The following is a 5,664-nucleotide window of genomic DNA, read 5'->3' as shown; positions in this document are numbered from 1 at the left end:
AAAGGACTCATGATGAAACATACTATCCATTGCCTGATAGAAAAATAATGGAATTGGAGCGCAGATTGAAACATGATTTCTCTTTCTTTCCTTTTCTTTCTTTCTTCCTTCTTTCCTTCCTTCCTTTCTTTTTTCTTTCCTTCTTTCTTTCTTTCCTTCCTTCTTTCCTTCCTTCTCTCTCTCTCTTTCTTTCTTTCTTTCTTCCTTCCTCCCTTTCTTTCTTTCTTTCTTTCTTTCTTTCCTTCCTTCTTCCTCCCTTCCTTCCCTTCTTTCTTCCTTTCTTTCTCTTTTCTTCCTCCCTTCCTTGGATATGACTAACGTGGGGATTTGTTTTGTATGACTGTATATATTTGCAGTGGACTTTTCTTTTCAACAAATAGGAGAGAAGGAAATAGAAGGGAGAAAATTCAGAACTGAAAGTAAAACAAAATTGAATTAAAAAAACAAAATCTAGCTTTCATTTTAGACTAAGCCAAAATTTTATCTCCTTTATTCTAAATTCTAGAGTAGAGTGGAATTTCCCTTCAAGATTTCATCCACTTTATTTCAGCAATGAGTTCCTCGTCATTGATTAGAATCAGATCCTGAAAAACTTTTCCCCTTATTGGTTTATTCATTTATTAAAAGTTGAAATCATTAAGACAAGCCAAGAATTCATGAACTGTTGTGCTACGAAACATGGAAAGCTTCAGCAGATAACTGGATAACTGAAGTCTCCTATTCTATGTCACGTCCCATTCCAAGCTTGTGATTGTTTTCAAGAATTCCATCTGTTTCCTTCCTCCATGAAGTTGATTGCTAGTATACATCCATGACAACGTTGCTCCAATTTCTTCCTCTGCTCATCTTTAAAAAATATTATATTCTCCCTTCCCAGTTCTTAGATTTTTTCACACAAATACAATTTTTTTTTTACATATACTATATAAGGTATACCCTTCCAGAGACATTTTCCAATCAGGGAGTCCTATTTCAACAAATCTATGAAACTGATTTTGTCTCCTTATGATAAAACTTCCTGTTCCCTAGCTGTGTGATCATAGGAAGCCACTTGCTCTCCCCGTAACCCCTTTTCTTTGTCTTTAAAAGTAAGGGCACTTCTCCCAATGTTTTTGTGAGGATTGAATGAGATCATATATGTGAAACACTTTGTATTCATAAAGCTATATGTTTAGCTAATTTAATAGTAACGATGTTAACTGATTTTCCTAATCTCAGTCATGCCATATCTCAACTAGACCACAAGCTGCAAGATCCAGCTTTAAATTATGTAGTTACTTCATAGGCCAAAGAAAAATCATGACAATATGTATCAATCACCTACTAGAAAATTTTTTGTGTGTCTCAGCAGAAAAAAATAATAGATGCCCTATAGAAGGTCTTAACAATAAAAACTAAAAGGTTTTACCTTTAAGTTTCAGCTGCCAAAGAATTTGGCAGGGATGGTACAGCATAGTTTAAGAACTGTTGCAGGCCTCAATTCAATCCTACAATAATCTGCCCAATACTTTAAACGTGAGAGTAAACCAAGAATGAAATAAAAGTGTAAACAGAGCAACAGGAAACTTCACCTATGGTAGCAACTCTGTCCTTCGGGGCTTGCAACAGGATGCTAAATCAGACTGCTGGATGGGATTGATAGCTCCCCATATGAGTCAGGCTCAGTCACTGATAGAAGCATATTGTTCCCACTCAAGTGTTTTAAGTCAAAATAAAGCAAGTATAAATGAGAAGAGATTAGTCACATCACCTGAGTGTTTTTATGTTCTTGTCATCCCCTGAGGGACATGAGTGAACTGAGGAGGAACTCTATTGTGCTGCTGCTCTCTTGCTGGGAGTGGGCGATGACCCGAGTGGGCAGCTGCAGCCACACGGTGGCACGCTGACCTCCCTGCCACCACAAGCCTATTTATCCCAAGCCCAGAGAGAGACCTTCTCCTAAAAGCAACGTATCAAAAGGACAGTTTTTATATCTAGACAGTGAAACTCACTGCTTCTATTTCTGGCCCCACTCAGTCTCTCTGGAAGTTGCCCTCTGCTACACAGGTCCTTCCCTTGGGAGGTCAAAGTCAGCAATTATTACCTTTGATATAAGTATCCTCAGTGGGCTCCTATTATTACAGGTCATCCCTCAGGGACTTTCTCTTTTAGACACAGAACTCACACAATATATTCTCAAAGAAAAAGGGGGACATGCATTTATAGTTTCCCTTGTTAAGTGTTTGAAGGGGATTAGTGTCACTCACCTCCTGTCCTATAGATGTGTCTGCACTTTACAAAGCTATGAGGTAGAACCACCTGTCTACCTCTGTATTTAGGCCATCTTAATCCCTCCACTCTTGTAGGCTGTTCCTCAGGAGGTTTTCCACAGCTTGTTGAATTGCTATTACCATTGGAGGCATCTGCCTATGGAGACAGAGGATCAGAAAGTATCACCTAATTGAATGACCAGGTTCCTCCTTGCCTTCTGTCCCTGACAGAAGCTTTGTGGGCAGCGCAGAGCCCATATGGTACCATGGGAGGCACCTGGCACAGCCGAGTCTCATTAATGCCCACAATAATTCATTGTGTGCCATCAGCTGGGTCAGAAGTCACCAATGCCACATCCCAATGGGGGCTTTTTCCCAGACCACTTCAAAGCAGTGTCTAGGATCACACCTACTGTAATGATATTAGAAAAATTCACAGTAGGTGAAGCATCTGCCATCCCTGTTCTCTTGCGTATATTACATCATGGATTCTTTGTACTTTTAGGAAAATTCAGGACCCCTCAGGGCTTGGGAACTAACTCAGGTGGAATCATTCTGTGCTCCAGTTCTCTTCTGATTACAGGGCAGTCTTGTCAACAATGGATCTGTCATCTAGAAACAGAGAAACTCCAATTATCACAGTATGGGCTTGGAGTGGAGGGTGGGGAACCAATCTCTCCTTACTCATCCCATTGTCTGAATAGCCAAGATGAAAATTATAATTTGACCATTTGGGTGCACTGGGCTTTATATGAGGTTGCCATTTCACTGAGTTGGAAGTGTATTTCAGTATTTCGGTCCAGAAACTGGCACTAGTCCATGACCAATCTGGACAAGCCTGTCAAACTTTTGCTACTAAAGGTCCTTACTTCTTAAAAACTATAATTTAAAAAACTCACATAAACCCTAACTCTTCTTTCTCCTCCTCTTTCTCCTCTTCTTCCATCTCTCTCCCAGCTTCCAGTTTCTGCTTCTTGAGATCTAGAAAACTGTATATAAAGTTGTGGAGGTCAAAGCAGACCCTGAAAGTGTACATATGTTACCAGTCCACAGTATAGTTGGTTTGGGAAATATTGGTGCTACCATTATTAAATTTCATGAGATCATCATTTAGAGCAGGAAGAAACCTTGGAGGACATCTAGTCCAGGGCTCCTTAAATGTTTTCCGTAGCATTCCTTGGCTTTGCATGACCTGAGGGCATGCACAGGGCAAAGTGTACATGTCATGCATTCAGGACCAAGATTTCAGTGAAGTTGCCCAATACAACATGGGAAAGCTCTGCCAGAAACACCTCAGATTCATTATGCATTTTACTCTTAATTTTTTGTCGTTGCACATTCCGAAATCTTTTACTGTTGAAAATTATAATTTGACCATTTAGGTGCACTGGGCTTTATATGAGGTTGCCATTTCACTGAGTTGGAAGGATGTGACCCCATATTAGGTCATGATTCTCAGTTTAAGAAGAGCTGAAGTCTACCTCTTCATTTAAGCAGAGAGGTTAAGTGATTTACATGGGGTCACACAAATAAGTTGTAGAGTCAGGATTCCTTCATATGTCTCCAAACTCAGTGCTCTGAAGCTGGCATAAAGTAGAATAAAATAGAATAAGGAAAATACACAAATTATTAATAATCAATTGCCTCATTTGTTAGATGAGAACAGTCAGTGAGGTTCAGGAAGATCCTCTGACTCCTAGTTCAGTATACTATCCGTACACAATAGCTGCCTTCCATATAAATATGCATTTGATTAAAATATGAATATTAGATGTGAAGCCCTTCTGGTATCTTATAAATCCATTTAATTAATGGGAATATCTCATCTGCCTGAGATGGAAAGCTCAGGATTATAGTTTTCCCTCCTCTCTTGATATTCTGAGGTCACATGAAATAACATGCTTCTATTGGTTCTACCAAGGACAACAATATTAGGAAGGAAAGGAATCAGGAAGGTTAGACCCAAAACAGTTAACAGAGAATTTAAACCCAAGAAAATGAGGAGATGGTAAAAAAAAAAAAAAACATCTAGGCATCTTCACAGATTTAGATCTTGAAGAAACCTTAAAGATCAACTAGGTCAAGTTCTTAATGTTACAGATAGGTAAATTGAGGTCTGGAATAATGCAATGACATACCCTGGATCATTTATATAAGTACAATGTAATAGAACTGTGATTTAAATCTAAATCCTGTCTTCAGATCCAACACCCTTTCTATTAGGCCATAATGCCCCTCAATGAGTTTAAGTGCCTAAGCATAAGGTGCTGAAAATTACTTACAGATGTGATATTTGAAAGACTGTCAGTGATCTTTGAAAAACTGTGGCTCATAGTTGAGGTTCCAAAGGAGTAGGGACAGCTAAAAGTTGTAAAAATGGGAAAGAACGCTGTTTGTTTGTTTTTAACGATTCCTGCAAAATTCTAGAACACAATAGCAAAGGTGATCATTATGAATCAGAATGTGTTCATTAATAGCAATTAAGGTCAGAACTGGCTGTAGAACTCATTGCTAAATTTCCAGTGGGATCATTTAAATCTCAGGAATTGGCGCTTTCTACAAGTCAGGGCTTGATTTGTTGTTGTTGTTGGTGGTGTTAGTCCTTTCTCCTGTTCTTGACATCACAAAGGAGATGTCTCGGCTTGTAAGTGAATTGGATTTAAGTGAGGCAGAGCTGTGCAAAGTCATCAACCTTACTTTCTTCTCCAAAATCATCAAAGTCCAGGGGCAAGACAAAAGTCCAGTTGACTGGCAATGGCTCAGGGTGCAGTGGATGACCATGACTTTTCTAAATGAGATCTTTCCTAGGTCTCATTTTGTCTGAGGCAACTTCTATCGATTGTCTAGACTTAATAAAATGTTAAGAATGCATATTAAACTTAGTATGTGTGCATACTAAGAAAATTCGGTTGTTAAACATTTACCAGTACATGGCTGTATAAACATTACTTGATCTCAACAGGAGGGCAGTAAGGAGGCTCAGGAAATGAAATCATCACCAGAATGGAGTCTTGGTAACCGTAAAACAACAACAACAATTGGCATTTATATAGAGCTTTAAGGTTTGCAAAGTTCTTTACATCCAGTATCTCATTTGAGCCTCACAACACCCCTGGGCCAGACTAACCTGATTTCCTTTTTTGACGAGGTTATTAGAACATAGATCAAGGGAATGCTCTGGCAGTTGTTTCCAAGGATTTTGGAAGACTATCATTAGGAGCAGAGTTGTTCAGCTTGGCCCTAACATAGTTTTGAACAAGGCTTTTGGGAGAAAAAAGTCTCTTATCCTTGAGGACAGAATGGAGAGATTTGGTTTAGGTGTTAGTAGTTAGGTAAAGTTAGAATTAATTGAAAAACAAACAAACATGACTGGATGTTGATTTATGGATCTGTCCTTTGTCCCATTCTATTAAAC

The 5,664-nt window shown here is 38.8% G+C and overlaps 1 long non-coding RNA gene across 1 annotated transcript; it reads right to left on the bottom strand.

Annotated features, from left to right (window-relative positions):
- Positions 1 to 2,251: 2,251 nt before the first annotated feature.
- Positions 2,252 to 5,192, bottom strand: LOC140498370 (uncharacterized). The gene is made up of 3 exons (XR_011965078.1): positions 4,532 to 5,192; positions 3,149 to 3,238; positions 2,252 to 2,406 (listed from the first exon to the last, which is right to left on the bottom strand). It is a non-coding gene; the product is annotated as an uncharacterized lncRNA (long non-coding RNA).
- Between the last annotated feature and the right edge of the window lie 472 nt (positions 5,193 to 5,664).

The sequence above is a fragment of the Notamacropus eugenii genome, chromosome 4, assembly GCF_028372415.1.
Source record: "Notamacropus eugenii isolate mMacEug1 chromosome 4, mMacEug1.pri_v2, whole genome shotgun sequence".
Taxonomy (NCBI): domain Eukaryota; kingdom Metazoa; phylum Chordata; class Mammalia; order Diprotodontia; family Macropodidae; genus Notamacropus; species Notamacropus eugenii.
This window is presented reverse-complemented; position numbering and strand designations above follow the sequence as displayed.